The sequence below is a fragment of the Urocampus carinirostris genome, chromosome 16 (assembly GCF_059441175.1).
Source record: "Urocampus carinirostris isolate Australia breed hairy pipefish chromosome 16, RoL_Ucar_1.0, whole genome shotgun sequence".
Classification (NCBI taxonomy): domain Eukaryota; kingdom Metazoa; phylum Chordata; class Actinopteri; order Syngnathiformes; family Syngnathidae; genus Urocampus; species Urocampus carinirostris.
The window spans coordinates 8,505,378-8,522,317 of NC_142364.1; the positions used below are offsets into that span (position 1 = coordinate 8,505,378).

General features: G+C 39.9%; 1 protein-coding gene across 2 annotated transcripts in view; it reads left to right on the forward strand.

Annotated features, from left to right (window-relative positions):
- Positions 1-201: 201 nt before the first annotated feature.
- Positions 202-16,940, forward strand: part of LOC148350125 (protein FAM222A-like) — a 52,825-nt gene continuing 36,086 nt past the window's right edge. For both annotated transcript variants that reach the window (XM_088319884.1, XM_088319885.1), the window contains exon 1: positions 202-452. The gene's annotated coding sequence lies outside the window, so the exon portion shown is untranslated. The remainder of the gene's footprint in view (positions 453-16,940) is intronic.

Sequence of the window (16,940 nt, forward strand, 5' to 3'; positions counted from 1 at the left end):
CTCTCATTTCCGGGTCCCTTCGCCTTTAAGCCTTTCCGGGAAACGACAACGTGCTCCGTTTTGACAGCACTGACGTCACCAAGCAAGTCCCTCCTCTGCTGTCCGCTGATTGGCCGAAGCGTGGGAATATCCGCGCAGGCTACGTTGATTGATTGGCTCCGCGGGGGACGGAGCCGGTTTGGCCAGAGAGCGGAACTGGGCTCATCATTTCCCCTCAGAGACGTCTCTCCGAACGGGGGTGAAACACCGCGACGACACCGGCGCTTTTTACGCGGAGCGACGGAGCTGTAATGATAAGAAGAAAGTGGGAGAAATAAAGGAATAAAGTCGTCGTGGTTGAATACGTTGAGGAGTTCAATGGCATCGGGGAATCTGCGTAAAGGAATACACTGGGACTTCCCAGCAGCCAGCCGCCGAGAAGATAAACAAGCCGCATGAGAAGAGAAAACTCTGTAAGAAATATCATTTTATCAATATTAAACATTTAAACATGCACGCATAAGTAAAATGGAACAATATAAAAATCCTGGAGTGGGATTTATGTCTTATTTATGAGGGTTGTCGGATTTAACGATCGTAAATTAGATTTCGACAAGGGAGGATTCGCATCTCGCCTCGCAGTGGCTCTTGGGGGTGGTGTGACAAGTATGGCGCACGAGCTCACTCACGGTCCGCTCTGTTCTTACGAATCGGTCCACCGAGTATCAGATGATGAAGACTTAGTGTAATACTACGTGCAGTTAAAATTGGTTCAATGATATCTATGTATACTCTATATCAACACGTTACATTGGGTATTTATGTATTATATTCCTTTTACTAATTATTGTTTTATTTTCAACACAAGGATACTGCTGGAAGTGTGAATTTCCTGACGGGGATGAATAAAGTATCTATCTATCTATCTAGACATCTAGACACCTAGACATCTATCTATCTATCTAGACATTTATTTATCTATGTTTTTCAGGCAATGATGTGCCACCTTAAGTGCTCTATAAAAACATTAAGTGTCCAATAAGACAATAAAATCCCTTCTTTTTTCTCTACCTAGCAACCAGAAACACCTGATACATAGACACACACGATGGTTAAGATAAAATAATGAACAAAATAAAGAACAACGGGAATGGAAATAAAATATAATTATGGTAGTAGTGCATTTGTTTCTTTTTGTGTTTGAAGCCACATATTTATGAAAAAAGCTTCATTAGAATGACTTGCTATCAAAAGTATCAAAAATGATCGGGGGAAAATCAAATCAGAATGTATTTGTATAGACAACACTAATAATAGTCTGTAGTCTGTGCAGCCCTTTGAGACTCTTTGTGGTTAAGGGAATTACAAATAAACATGACTTGACTTGAGGTTTTTGAGTTTTCCCTTACCCTCATGTAGGTTTTAGATCAGGGGACGGTGTCATAATAATCTGTAGTCTGTGGAGCCCTTTGAGACTCTTTGTGATTAAGGGAATTACAAATAAAAATGGCTTGACGTGAGGTTTTGAGTTTTTCCTTGCCCTCATATAGGTTTTAGATCAGGGGATGATGTCATAATAGTCAGTAGTCTGTACAAAATTTGGATTCTTCTTGTGATTAAGGGTGATACGAATAAACTTGACTTGACTGAACACAACCACAAAGCATTAGTATCAACGGGAATTGAACCTGACTGCAAAATCCTGACCACTGGATTACCAGTGATAAAGATGGCATATAAAAGGCATTTGATTTTATCTTATCATTACACTATTTACCCATGGTACCAGAGACCAATTTTTAAAAATTGAGAAAAAACAAAATCATCCTGAATATATAAATAAATGCAAAAACACACGATGAGGGAAACATCCCTTCAGTGTATCTGATGATGAATCGGACTTTGGAGGACCTAAAATAAATCCTTTGTGTTATGTCGGTATTGTGTTCATAGTTTATGTTGCTAATAAATTATTTTAATCATGGCTGCATATATTCAACAATGTTTGTCACTTACAATGCTTAGAATAGAATATAATTTATTGGCATTTCAACATGCGGAAATGCACCACAACATTAACTTTCGTCTCTGGTACCGAAAAAAAATAAATAGTGTATAGATGATGAGATAAAATCTAATGCCTTTGCCCATGTCACGTATATCACTGGTGGTATAATGCTTAGTGCTCACGTCCTGTTGCATGAGAAAATGTGCAAGAATCTTTATTACGTTTTTTTTTAAATGAAAAATTAGGGTGGGGCGTTCCACATGTGTGTGCGTAACACACCAATACATGTGTTTATTGGCAAATGTATCAGGTAGTTTGATATGTGTTAATGATCAATTACAAAAAATCAGTGATGAATGAAACTATAAGAACCGTTTCACTTTATTCTATTTCTCAGCTTCAAAGGTGAGCCGTCTCATCTGTTGAATAATACAACAGTGCATCCTTAAAATCTATCTGGTAGTTTGATATGTATTAATGATTAACTACAAAAAACAGTGAGAAATGAAACCATATTAACAGTTTCACTCTATATTTTTTTCCTCAGTTTCAAAGGTGAGCCGTCCCATCTGTTATCAAACGGTGAATCCTTCAAATCTATTAGGTAGTTTGATATGTATAAATTATCAATTACAGAAAGTAGTGATGAATGAAACCATAAGAAGAGTTTCACTCTATATTCTATTCTTAAGCTTCAAGGGTGAGCTGTCCCATCTGTAAGATAATCAAACGGTGAATTCTTAGAATCTTTCAGGTAGTTTGACATGTATAAATGATCACTCACAAAAAAAATCAGTGATAAATGAAACTGCAAAACTGTTTCAATCTATATTCTATTTCTCAGCTTCAAAGGTGAGCCGTCCCATCTGTTAAATAATACAACAGTGTATCCTTAATCTATCTGGTAGTTTGATATGTATTAATGATTAACTACAAAGAAGCAGTGATAAATGAAACCATAATAACAGTTTCACTCTATATTTTTTTCCTCAGCTTCAAAGGTGAGCCGTCCCATCTGTTAGATAATCAAATGGTGAATCCTTCAAATCTATTAGGTAGTTTGATATGTATAAAAGCAGTGATACATAAAACTATAATCACAGTTTTACTCTATATTCTAAGGTTCAAGGGTGAGCTGTCCCATCTGTAAAATAATCAAACGGTGAATTCTTAGAATTGATCAGGTAGTTTGATTTGTATTAATGATTAACTACAAAAAAAAAGTGATAAATGAAACCATAATCACAGTTACACTGTATATTCTAAGCTTCAAGGGTGAGCTGTCCCATCTTTAAGATAATCAAACGGTGAATTCTTATAATCTATCAGCAGTGTCTGAAACTCATGAGAAAAAGTTAGCGGACACCAGGGCAGACAACTCTAAAAAGTTGCCTGCCCAGCCATAAAGTTGCCTGCCCCATTTTTCACAACTTGAAACACAATAAGACGACTCATCGCAAAAAGACCCATTGTTGCAAAGTATAAAGGCTTGATCATCAGAATATATAACAGAACAACACTTTAAAATGAAGTTTATTATACATCTACTTATAACATTCATTGCATGTATATGACATGGCTGTTTTCCATCTGCCATCAGTATGTACCTGTATTTACTCATCTTCATTCATGCAATGTTTGCTTTCCGTCCCCTGCTACAAGCCACGTGAACTCCTCTTTCCACCATGCTTTTAATATACTTTTACATTTTAAAGCGTTATAAATTTGGTTAGCTTCTTTTGAATCCTTCTTCTGGGGCTGAGGTTTTGGCTTGATTCCTAACCACTTATCCATTTTCCTTGCGTTCTCTGTGCGTCTACTTTGGAAAATGATATGCAAATGCACGACCTTATAACGCTCGGGAAAGTCCGGAAGCACGAAGTTATTCGGTGCAGTCTTGTGATCAGCTGCCGAGTATGCAAATTGCTAAACTAACTGAAATTCTGAATTTCCAAACGGAACGAAGATTTCGAAATTGGAATAAAGCAAACGTTTGATTTGATTTGATTTGATTTGTTTTTGTTTTTTTTGTTCGTTTTTTTGTTTTTTTTTCTTGAAGAAGTTGTCAGCCACCCGACATTTTGTAAGTTGTACACCCGACGTAAAAGATGCACGCCCCAGGCGTCCGGGCAGACGTTATTTTAGACACTGCTATTAGGTAGTTTAATATGCATAAAGGATCAATTACAAAAGCAGTGATAAATGAAACCATAATCACAGTTTCAATCTATATTCTATTTCTAAGCTTCAAATGTGAGCTGTCCCATCTGTAAGAGAATCAAACGGTGAATCCTTCAAATCTATCAGGTAGTTCGATATGTATAAAGGATCAATTACAAAAGCAGTGATAAATGAAACCATAATCACAGTTTCACTCTATATTCTATTTCTAAGCTTCAAGGGTGAGCCGTCCCATCTGTAAGATAATCAAACAGTGAATCCTTCAAATCTATTAGGTAGTTTGATATGTATAAATGATCAATTACAAAAGCAGTGATAAATAAAACCATAATCACTGTTTCACTCTATATTCTAAGCTTCAAGGGTGAGCCATCCCATCTGTAAGATAATCAAACGGGGAATTCTTAGAATCTATCAGGTAGTTTGATATGTATAAATGATCAATTACAAAAGCAGTGATAAATGAAACCATAATCACAGTTTCAATCTATATTCTATTTCTAAGCTTCAAATGTGAGCCGTCCCATCTGTTAAATAATCAAACGTTGACCCCTTTTCTTTAAAGTTTGCTCACCTCTCCTCTCGCCTGTCGGCACCACAGGCCGACGGAGACCGCCATTGTGGCCCATTGAAAGGCGCCTCATGTTTCGGCCACATCTCCGCCGATCCGGGAAGCGCTTTGAAGTGTTTTTATCACGGCCCCCCCCATTCAGTGCCAGGAGCCCCCCAATTCCACTCAAAGCGCCTTTCCGTGTCCATTGTGTGCAGGCCGGAGGTGGCGCGCTCGCACCTCGCTCGCTGCACAGACTGGAAACTCGGCCCAAAGGGGAAAAATAGAGGAGTGGGGGTCTTTTTTTTTTTTTAGATGATCACTGGCAAGGTGTGAAATCCTATCCTGTTTATTACCGGCAGAGGTGGTCTGTCGGAGGAAAAGTGCAATTTAGTGGGATTACAAGGGTTTGCCACCTCGCATAAAGAAATGCACAGGATGTGTGGAACAAAGATTTTCGATTGTTTTTGTAGAAGCAATTAAGAGTTTGGAAGGGCTCGTTTTCCAGACGACACAAAGGCCTTCTGAGTTTCTTGGGAGGGGGGGGGCCTTGAAAGCAGGGGGAGATAAATAGAAGCGAATTCACTGAATAACAGAACTGCTGTAGAGGAACCTATGATAATTACTTGACTTGTTCCAAACCCCTGGTATCCTGGGTAAAAATACTAAAATAGTAAACACATATTAACAAAACAGTGCATAGTGAGAACAATTTATACGTAACATACTTGGATTCAATTAAGTAACATTAGAATGGAAAACACATGTCAAAGAAAATAGAAATTGTATTTACCTTTAGTATGACATGACTTCAGCTGACACAGTGGAGTAGCGGGTGGATGCACAGAGGCGAGGAGAGAGCAGATTCAATTTAAAATCTGATTTGAAAACTTCTACTTCTACTAAGGATTGTCATACCGTTGGCGTGTTTACCTTAGCAACACAAATTAAATGAAAATATTGCCAAGAAATCAACATATCAACGAGAGGCTAGTTTTACAACTACAGTTAGCTCCGATTCTTTGTTTCTTTACTACAAGACAAGAAAATTTTCAAACATATGGAGAAGTGAACAAGGAATGTGGGAAAAAAATTCCTAATGCCCCCGATCAGCAGGTAGTTGCCTTGTATGGCTGACGCTGCTACCGGTGTGTGAGTGTGTGTGTGACTGGGTAAGCGTGAAGCACATTGTAAAGCGCTTTGGGAGGTCTTATATGCAGACCATTCATTCATTCAACATAATATGGCTGATTTTTTTTAAGGGTTGACTCAAGGAAAGGATTTGTTTACACTATTAGTTTCTTTTTTTAGCATTGTTAAACTTTTAGGGTTCAAGCTAAACTATGATGGTAGCGGGATCAAGTATTACTGTGGTGGGTGAACGAATTCCTGGACTATTGTGTTTGTTGTTACTATTGTGGTTGAGTTTTTCCTTGCCCTCATATAGGTTTTAGATCAGAGGATAGTGTCATAATAGCCCATAGTTTGCAATATTTGGTGGTATGTTCAGCCCTTTGAGACTCCTTGTGATTAAGGGCATCACAAATAAACATGACTTGACTTGAGGTTTTTCAGTTTTTCCTTGCCCTCATGTAGGTTTTAGATCAGGGGATGGTGTAATTGTAACATGTGCAGTCCTTTGTGACGGATTATGACTAAGAGGTATACAGGGAGTGCAGAATTATTAGGCAAGTTGTATTTTTGAGGATTAATTTTATTATTGAACAACAACCATGTTCTTAATGAACCCAAAAGTCTCATTAATATCAAAGCTGAATATTTTGGAAGTTGGAGTGGGGCTTTTTTAGTTTTAGCTATTTTAGGAGGATATCTGTGTGTGCAGGTGACTATTACTGTGCATAATTATTAGGCAACTTAACAAAAAACAAATGTATACCCATTTCAATTATTCATTTTCATCAGGGAAACCAATATAACAGCTCAACATTCACAAATATACATTTCTGACATTCAAAAACAAAACAAAAACAAATCAGTGACCAATATAGCCACCTTTCTTTGCAAGGACACTCAAAAGCCTGCCATCCATGGATTCTGTCAGTGCTTTGATCTGTTCACGATCAACATTGCGTGCAGCAGCAACCACAGCCTCCCAGACACTGTTCAAAGAGGTGTACTGTTTTCCCTCCTTGTAAATCTCACATTTGATGAGGGACCACAGGTTCTCTATGGGGTTCAGATCAGGTGAACAAGGAGGCCATGTCATTAGTTTTTCTTCTTTTAGACCCTTTCTTGCCAGCCACGCTGTGGAGTACTTGGATGCGTGTGATGGAGCGTTGTCCTGCATGAAAATCATGTTTTTCTTGAAGGATGCGGACTTCTTCCTGTACGACTGCTTGAAGAAGGTGTCTTCCAGAAACTGGCAGTAGGACTGGGAGTTGAGCTTGAGTCCATCCTCAACCCGAAAAGGCCCCACAAGCTCATCTTTGATGATACCAGCCCATACCAGTACCCCACCTCCACCTTGCTGGCGTCTGAGGCGGACTGGAGCTCTCTGCCCTTTACCGATCCAGCCACGGGCCCATCCATCTGGCCCATCAAGACTCACTCTCATTTCATCAGTCCATAAAACCTTAGAAAAATCCGTCTTGAGATTTTTCTTGGCCCAGTCTTGACGTTTCAGCTTGTGTGTCTTGTTCAGTGGTGGTCGTTTTTCAGCCTTTCTTACCTTGGCCATGTCTCTGAGTATTGCACACCTTGTGGTTTTGGGCACTCCAGTGATGTTGCAGCTCTGAAATATGGCAAAACTGGTGGCAAGTGTCATCTTGGCAGCTGTACGCTTGACTTTTCTCAGTTCACGGGCAGTTATTTTGCGCCTTGGTTTTTCTACACGCTTCTTGCGACCCTGTTGACTATTTTGAATGTAACGCTTGATTGTTCGATGATCACGCTTCAGAAGCTTGGCAATTTTAAGAGTGCTGCATCCCTCTGCAAGATATCTCACTATTTTTGACTTTTCAGAGCTTGTCAAGTCCCTCTTCTGACCCATTTTGCCAAAGGAAAGGAAGTTGCCTAATAATTATGCACACCTGATATAGGGTGTTGATGTCATTAGACCACACCCCTTCTCATTACAGAGATGCACATCACCTGATATGCTTAATTGGTAGTAGGCTTTCGAGCCTATACAGCTTGGAGTAAGACAACATGCATAAAGAGGATGATGTGATGAAAATACTAATTTGCCTAATAATTCTGCACTCCCTGTATAAATAAACATTTGCAATAATCTGTGGTTTGTGTAGCCCTTTGAGACTCCTTGTGATTAGGAGTTACACAAATAAACATGAGTTGACTTGAGGTTTTTGAGTTTTCCCTTTCCCTCATGTAGGTTTTAGATCAGGGGATAGTGTCATAATAGCCCGTAGTTTGCGATATTCTGTGGTCTGTGCAGCGATTTGAGACTCCTCGTTTTCCTTGCCCTCATGTAGGTTTTAGATCAAGGGATGGTGGAATCAGAGTCTGTGGCTTGCAATAGTCCTTGGTCTGTGCACCCCTTTGAGACTCCTTGTGATTAAGGGTGTCACAAATTAACATGGCTTGACTTGAGGTTTTTGAGTTTTTCCTTGCCCTCATGTAGGCTTTAGATCAGGGGATGGTGTAACGATAGTCTGTGGTCTGTGAAGCCCTTTGAGACTCCTTGTGATTAAGGGTGTCACAAATAAACATGAATTAACTTGAGGTTTTTGATTTTTTCCTTGCCCTCATGTAGGCTTTAGATCAGGGGATGGTGTCATAATAGTCTGTGGTTTGCAATAATTTGTGGTCTGTGCAGCCTTTTTAAGGGCATCACAAATAAACATGATTTTACTTGACTTGACTAAAGCCTTAACCAAACAGCGGGGGAAGCGTAAGACCCTGTCAAAGGAGGCGCGTTTGACCATGGTAAAGTTTTTTTTTATACTGTCCTCGAATAAAGTGCAATTGCACCTTCACTACACTAGGGGCACTATCATCTGGGGGTTTCTTTTTCCTACAGGTGGCGGCACTAGAGAAAATAATTGAGAATCACTGCTTAAACACAAGAGTCAAAAAACGTTTGTATTAAAGTTGCTTTAACTCAAGCGTTACGCTTTAACTCAAGTATTAAGGCTGTCAAATGTAAGCGTTTAAAGCTTTAACTCCGATTTTGGAACTGCTTTAACACAAGAGTTAAAGCTTGTTTGTTGTAAAACAACATTGACTGGAGGCAGCCATTTTTTTACATTATTAGTTCCTTTTTTTATTTGCATTGTTAAACTTTAAAGTTCAAGCTAAAGCCTGAACCTGTTTAAAGCGGCTTTAAAGCTTTAACTCATCAGTGGTTCTCAAATAGCTTTGAGGGCGCGAGGCTTTGTCAAGAGGGGCGCGTTTGACTTTCGGAAAGTTTTTTTTTTTCTTTACTGGCGTATAATAAAGTGCAATTGCAGCTCCACTACAGTAGGGGGCAGTGGCACTCTCACTTGGGGGTGGGCGGGAAATGGTTGAGGTGGGGGCATGAGAGAAATAATTGAGAAACACTGTTTGAACACAAGAGCTTAAGAAACTTTTTTATCAAGGCTGCTTTAACTCAAATTATAATGCTGTTAAATAAGCATTTAAAGCTTTAACTCAGATGTTGAAACTGCTTTAACTCAAGAGTTAAAGCTTGTTCTTGTAAAACAGAACATTGACTGAAGGCAGATATTTTTTTACATGTTCAGTTCATTTATGATTAACTGTTTGAGGTTCAAGCTTTAACTCTGAGATAAAGCTTAAACCTGCCTCAACTCGAGTGAAGCTTTAAAGCTTTAACTCCAATGTTAAAGCAGCTTCAACTCAAGTTAAATTTAAACTTTAAAGCTTTAACTCATGTGATAAAGCTGCTTTAACACAAGAGTTAAAGCTTGTTTATTGAAAAACAGGACATCCTATGTTTAATTGATATTAGAAAAAAAAAACTTGACTTGATGGAGCTGGTTATATACATTTTCATTTACTTTTTGATTAGTGCTGACAACGTTTTAGGTTAAAGCTTTAACTGTGAGTTGATGAAAAAGTAACTAAAAGTGTTTTTAAATAGCTGCCTTGAGACAATCCCTTTTTAAGACGAGTTAACAGAGTTATCAGTTAAAGCTTTAACTCACATGTAAAGCTTTAACCTTAAACTTTGACTGCGCTAATAAAAAGTAACTGAAAACGTAAATAAAAAGCTGACAGCTTTGACTCGGAGTTAGTCAGTGCTGTCGAAAGTTGAAGTTAGCAATTAAAGTTTTAACTCAGAGTCAGCGCTTACAATTTTGAAGGCGGCTCTTTATTTACGTTGTTCAGTTGCTTTTTGATTCGTGCTGTCAATGTTTAAATAAGTAGTTAAAGCATTAATCAAAGGCTTTAGCTTCAACTGTTCTTTAACTTGGAGTTGTCCCGGTTGACATGGCGCCCAATTGGCCCCGCCCGTGTATCACGATTGCCATGGCGCCCAATTGGCCCCGTCCATGTGGCGCCAGCTGCAGCTTGTTGACAGATTGGGTCCCTGTCAGTATTTAAACTCTGTCCTGTCAGTCCCCTTTTGTCGGTCCGTCTGCGAATCTCTGTTTTAACACGGCAAGCCCTTTTTCGACTAACCCGTGTTTTTGCTCCTGTTTGTCTCCCGCTACGATCTGTTTGATCTTGACCACGTCTGCTCTCCCATCCCGAATTACGACCCGTTTTTATCTCGACCACGTCTGTTCTCCCGTCCCGAGTAACGATCTGTTTTTGATCTCGACCACGTCTACTCTCCTCTCCTGGCTTTCGACTTGTTTCCGATCCCGGTCACGTTTTTGCTCTTCAACTGACCCGTTTTTGTCCGTTCCCGACATCGTCATCGCTCGCCACGGAAATAACACTTCCGCGTCTGAGCACCCTGCTCCCCACGACCAGCGACCACCGGACGGTGTATGCAATCCTAACACTTCTTCCTAATAAAACTGTGAGTAACGTTATGCGAGTGGGTCCTGCTTCTGTTCTGGTCCTGACAGGTGTCAAAGCTTTAGTCTTAAACTTTGATAGCACTAATGAAAAAGTAACTGAAAAGGCCTTGATTCAATGTTTTTTATGTTTCTTTATTATCAGTCCATTAAGCAGAGTTATCAGTCAAAACTTTAACTCACAGTTACTCACAGTTAAAGCTTTAACTCACAGTTAAAGCTTTAACTCTAAACTTATATCGGTATCCATACGGACCCCAGGTTCATTTTACACCTTCAGTGATCGTGACGTGGTTGATACCGGTCTTTGATGCTCTTTAGTGGTCGTTTTGTGGTCTAGAATTTGAAATTTGAAATGAAAGGATAGATGTATTGCCATGACATTTTTAAGAACATATTTTTGGGGGGATTTAAATGTTTTTTGAAAGTTTGTGTTGCCTCAGAAAAAGTATTGAACCTCACTACCAAGACTACATGCCTTTAACCATGCCGCCTGTGTTTCAGGTCTACTAGCATAGCGTCCCCGTGTGATCACCTTTTAGCTGCCATGTACAATTAGAGTTCGGCTGCCATCTTTTGAAATGTGTCTAATTAGTCTTTCCTTTCCCGGGGCGGCCTAACGGGTGAAGGGTGGGAGGTTAAGATGCCCCCAGAGGGTCATCGGCGGTGGGGGGGGCGCCCCTGCCAGGCTTATTTAGAGTCGGCCTAATCTTTGTTTTGGCTTGTGTGCCTGTGCCCCCGCCATTACTTCAAATTAATAATCCGGGCTGTCAAATTACAAGGCGTCCCTATTTCACGGGTATCGGGAGGAGGGCGGGACGTAGGGTGACCCAATTTCCCCCCATTTTTGGAACGAGGTTATCATAAGGTCATCGCCCACTGGGAGCATTACATACACGGGGCTTGTTAGGGTTTTAATGATTCCAGGGAATCGTTGACCTTTTGCAGAGAAGCGCTAAACTGGAGGCTGTCCCAGGCAGATGAAGACACGTTTGTTATTACAGACGCTGCCCTACTTACAAGCGAGATAGGTTCCGGACGATCGTTTGTAAATTGAATTTGTTCGTAAGTTGCTTCAGTGCTATGTTTTGTATGTTTAAGGTTTATATAAGTAACCTGTATGGTTTTGTACTCAAAAATAAACATTTCCTAAAATAATATGCTCTATAAAGATGAATAAAGTCTAACTTACTTTTGGAAGATGCGCTTCAAGAGTTCCATGGGAAAAAGTGGCTGAAAAAAAGAGATCCAACCATTTTATCAACCGCATCAAGCTTTCTTATTCCACTATCATTTCAAATGAAACAGTCCGTCTTTCCTTTACACTTTACACCAACCATATTTAATGGATGTTTTTGTCTTCCGTATTGAACTCAACCATCTCCTTTGGAGCCCTCTCCGTGTTTGTAAACAAGTGTGACGTATTGAAGCTGCGTGTGGATTGTTGAAGCAAAATGGCCGAATTCATGTCAGTTTATGGCAGCCTATTGACTCAAAACGATTGTAGATCATAGATAGGAACAGCTCTAATTATCACAATGTTTGTGCTAGCAGCAAGATAGTGACTTTATTTTAAACAAGTGTGACGTGGCCAAGCTGCATGTGAATTGTTGAAGCAAAATGGCAGAATTCATGTCAGTTTATGGCAGCCTATTGACACAAAACGATAGTAGATCATAGATAGGAACAATTCTAATCATCACAATGTATGTGCTAGCAGCAAGATAGAGACTTTATTTTAAACAAGTGTGACGTGGCCAAGCTGCACGTGCATTGTTGAATCAAAATGGCAGAATTCATGTCAGTTTTTAGCAGCCCATTGACACAAAACGATTGTAGATCATAGATAGGAACAGCTCTAATTATCACTATGTATGTGCTAGTAGCAAGATAGTGACTTTATTTTAAACAAGTGTGACGTGGCCAAGCTGCATGTGAATTGTTGAAGCAAAATGGCAGAATTCATGTCAGTTTATGGCAGCCTATTGACACAAAACGATAGTAGATCATAGATAGGAACAATTCTAATCATCACAATGTATGTGCTAGCAGCAAGATAGAGACTTTATTTTAAACAAGTGTGACGTGGCCAAGCTGCACGTGCATTGTTGAATCAAAATGGCAGAATTCATGTCAGTTTATAGCAGCCCATTGACACAAAACGATTGTAGATCATAGATAGGAACAGCTCTAATTATCACAATGTATGTGCTAGCAGCAAGATAGAGACTTTATTTTAAACAAGTGTGACGTGGCCAAGCTGCATGTGAATTGTTAAAGCAAAATGGCAGAATTCATGTCAGTTTATGGCAGCCTATTGACACAAAACGATAGTAAATCATAGATAGGAACAATTCTAATTATCACAATGTATGTGCTAGCAGCAGGAAAGAGACTTTATTTTAAACAAGTGTGACATGGCCAAGCTGCACGTGCTTTGTTAAAGCAAAATGGCAGAATTCACGTCAGTTTATAGCAGCCCATTGACACAAAAAGATCATAGATAGGAACAGCGCAAAATAGCACAAAGTATGGGCTAGCAGCAAGATAGCGCCATTATTTAGTCAACAAACCCATGCAAAAAAAAACGTTTTTATGATCAGTGTTGGATTTCTTCCTTTAAAGGTACTGGAAAAATTGACCTTGAAAGTGCTTGAAAAATCCTTGAATTTGGCAATGAGAAGCCGTACAAACCCTGATGAATTAGAGAGCAGCGCAGCAGGTATTAAGAAACATAGCAGTAAAAGTATGGATGGATATAAAGAAATTATCTTTAAATTTAAATGAAACCAAAGTAATATTCTTTGGTAATCGCAAGGCAAATCAAGATTTAGAAGTAAAAATTAATGGTGTTGCAATAGACATTGTATCAGAAATTACGTTTTTAGGGGTCATAATAGACAATAAATGAAGCTGGAAAACACACATCAGACACATACAAACTAAAGTCCCTAAAAGCATTTCAACCATTATAAAGCCAAACTCATTTTAAACTATACTTGTATTTATTATATTGTTCTCTAGTTCTGCCATACTTAACGTATTGTGCAGAAGTCTGGGGCAACAATTACAAAAGTTCGCTACAGCCCCTTTTTTATCCTCCAAAAACTTGCAATTAGAACTATACACACAGGGTAGGATATCGAGATCATACTCATATTTTGTTCCTGCAGTCCAAATGATTAAAATTGGATGATTTAGTAGAATTTTTCAGTGCACAACTGCTATTTAAGGTCAACAAAAACATAGTGCCAGAAAACATCCATAAATTATTCATTCGGAAAGAAGGAAATTATAACACAAGGGGCTGTAGTAGATTCATAATCCCAAAGGTGAGAACCACCAGGAAAAGTATATGTGTGTCTGTGTGCGGAGTAAAACTTTGGAACAATTTACAAGACGAGATCAAACAATGTCCAACTATTCACTTGTTCAAATTTACATGTAAAGACAAAAAAACGTTACTGGTGGAATACAGAGATGAAGAAAATGTTGGGTTCAAATCCAGCTCCAGACTTCCTGTGCGGAGTTTGTATGTTCACCCCGTGCTTGCGTGGGTTTCCTCCGGGCACTCCAGTTTCCTCCCACATTCCAAAAACATGCATTTCAGGTGAATTGGCCGGTCCAAATTGTCCCTAGGTGTGAATGAGCGAGTGAGTTGTCTGTCCCCGTGTGCCCTGAGATTGGCTGGCAACCAGTTCAGGGTGTCCCCTGCCCACTGCCCGATGATTGCTGGGATGGGCTCCAGCACCCCCGCGACCCTACTGAGGACAAGCGGTGTAGCTAATGAGATGAGATACAAGCACATAGTGTCATGAAACGGAACGGGACTGTCTTGAAACGGGTCGGGAAGCAGGAAGTAGGAACTCATTTGCGTAGACGATCCGTCACTTTAATTGAGAAAGAAAAGTTGTCCAACACACAAACGGACCAAAAACAAAACAAAGCAGGCTCAAATGCAGGCAAAATTACAATCCAGGCATTTCTCAGAATCAAACAGAACTTGCAGGAATCTCTCAGAATGTTACACCGGAGTGCAACAAAGTCCAACGAGCAAAACAAGAATAAACGGGTATCAACAAGTTTTCAACAAGGGTAAACAACGATCTGGCAAAGGGCAGTTCCAAAAAGCACATATAGGAGTAATCAGGAAATGCAGGTCAGCCGGTGTCAAGGGGCGGGGCCAGCTGGGCGCTATGACAACCGTGCAGGACATGACACATAGTCCTCCATAAAAAAAACGATCATTTCTACCGAAATTAATAAAGTTTCCAGCTCAAACTTTATTTTCGGTTACCTTATCACGCTGCGCTTTGAAGAGCGCAATCAAACGTTGACATCTTATCTCGCCTGTTAAACAGTTTCACCATCTGTTGGCGTGTTTTTTTTTTTTTCAAGTCAAGGCTTTCCTGCAAAGGTTGGAGCGCTTCGCCGTCGTCCTTCAGAGGCGAAGCGCTCCGGGACCGGGATAAGATAAGACCGCTCGCTGTGCGCCGCTTTTACCTTGAGTTGCTCGGGAACGAGATAAACAAGGGGGGAAAAAAAATCGCAATTGCTACGTTTGTTTCTGAGGGGGCTGATAATTTGACGCGAGTGTCATTGTGGCAAAAAAAAGCAACGGCTTTTTCGAAAGTTGACAGATCGAGTGGGGAGAAAAAGTTATTGCTGCGTTGGATAAATGAACGTTTTGTTTAATTGAAAAAATGCAATAAAAAAAATGCATGGATTAAATTATTTCCTTTTATTTTCATCCAATGTTAAAGGGATTATTTAGTAAGGTAGATTTGCAATTTTTCAGACCAATATTGCAATTTGGAGGCGATTTTTGAGTTAAATGGTAATATGGTAAGTGGTCTGCATTACGTTAGAGATTAGGGCACAGGTGTCAAACAGGCGGCCCGCGGGCCAGATCAGGCCCGCTAAGGGATTGAATCTGGCCCGCGAGACAACACTCGGAGAAGCGCAAGAGAAAAACAAGCTGCAGGTTGAAATATATCAACTTGATGTTGCCAAAGCTAGGTGCCTCGAACAAAGACAATGTACAGTACTTGTATTTCTCTCTCTCTCTCTCTCTCTCTTCCACCCCTTTTTTCTCTCCCTCTCTGTCTCTGTCTCTTTCACTCTCTGTGTCTCTCTTTTTCTCTTCCTTTGTTGCTCTTTGTCTCTTTCACTCTCTGTGTCTTTTAACCTCTTTTGCTCTAACTTCATTTTTTCCTTTTCTCTCTTTTCTCTTTCTCTCTTCATACCCTTTGCGCTTTCTTTTCTCTTTTCTCTCCTTCTGTCTTTCTATTTCTCTTTGGATTTCTTTCTTCCTCTCCCTTTCTTTTCCCCCTATCTCACAATTTATCTCACGCTCTCTCCCTCTCTCTCTTTCTTTGTCCAACCCTCTCTCCTTTTCCCTCCCTCTTTCTCTTATTTCTTTATCTCTCTTTTTCTTTCTCTTTAATCTACTCGTCTGGCCTCCGACAGAATGTTTGTTCTATCATGTGGCCCCCGAGTTAAAATGAGTTTGACACCCCTGGATTAGGGCATTAGGGATTCAGTGTCTTCCCCAAGGACACTTCGACATTTAATGGAGCCTGGAATTGAACCTGCGACTTCTTGATCCCAAGATGAGCACTCTACCTCCTGAGTTAATAACGCCCTAAGTTTAAAGTAAAAGTGCTTTTCTTTGCTTGGTTTGTTTTAAAGTCAAGTCATGTTTATTTGCATGGCCCTTAATCACAAAGAGTCTCGAAGGGCTGCACAGACTATTGCAAACTACGGGCTATTATGACACCATCCCCCGATCTAAAACATACATGAGGGCAAGGAACATCTCAAAAACCTCAAGTCAAGTCATGTTTATTTGCATGGCCCTTAATCACAAAGAGTCTCGAAGGGCTGCACAGACTATTGCAAACTACGGGCTATTATGACACCATCCCCCGATCTAAAACATACATGAGGGCAAGGAACATCTCAAAAACCTCAAGTCAAGTCATGTTTATTTGTTTGGCCCTTTAATCACAAGGAGTTTCAGATGACTGCACAGACCACAGATTATTGCAAACTACAGACTATTATTACACCATCTCCCGATCTAAAACCTACACGAGGGCAAGGAAAATCTCAAAAACCTCAAGTCAAGTTGAGTCATGTCTATTTGTATAGCCCTTAATCACGAGGAGTCTCAAAGGGATGCACAGACCACTAATTGCAAACTACAGACTGTTATGACACAATCCCTGATCTAAAACCTACATGAGTGCAAGGAAAAACTCAAAAACCTCAA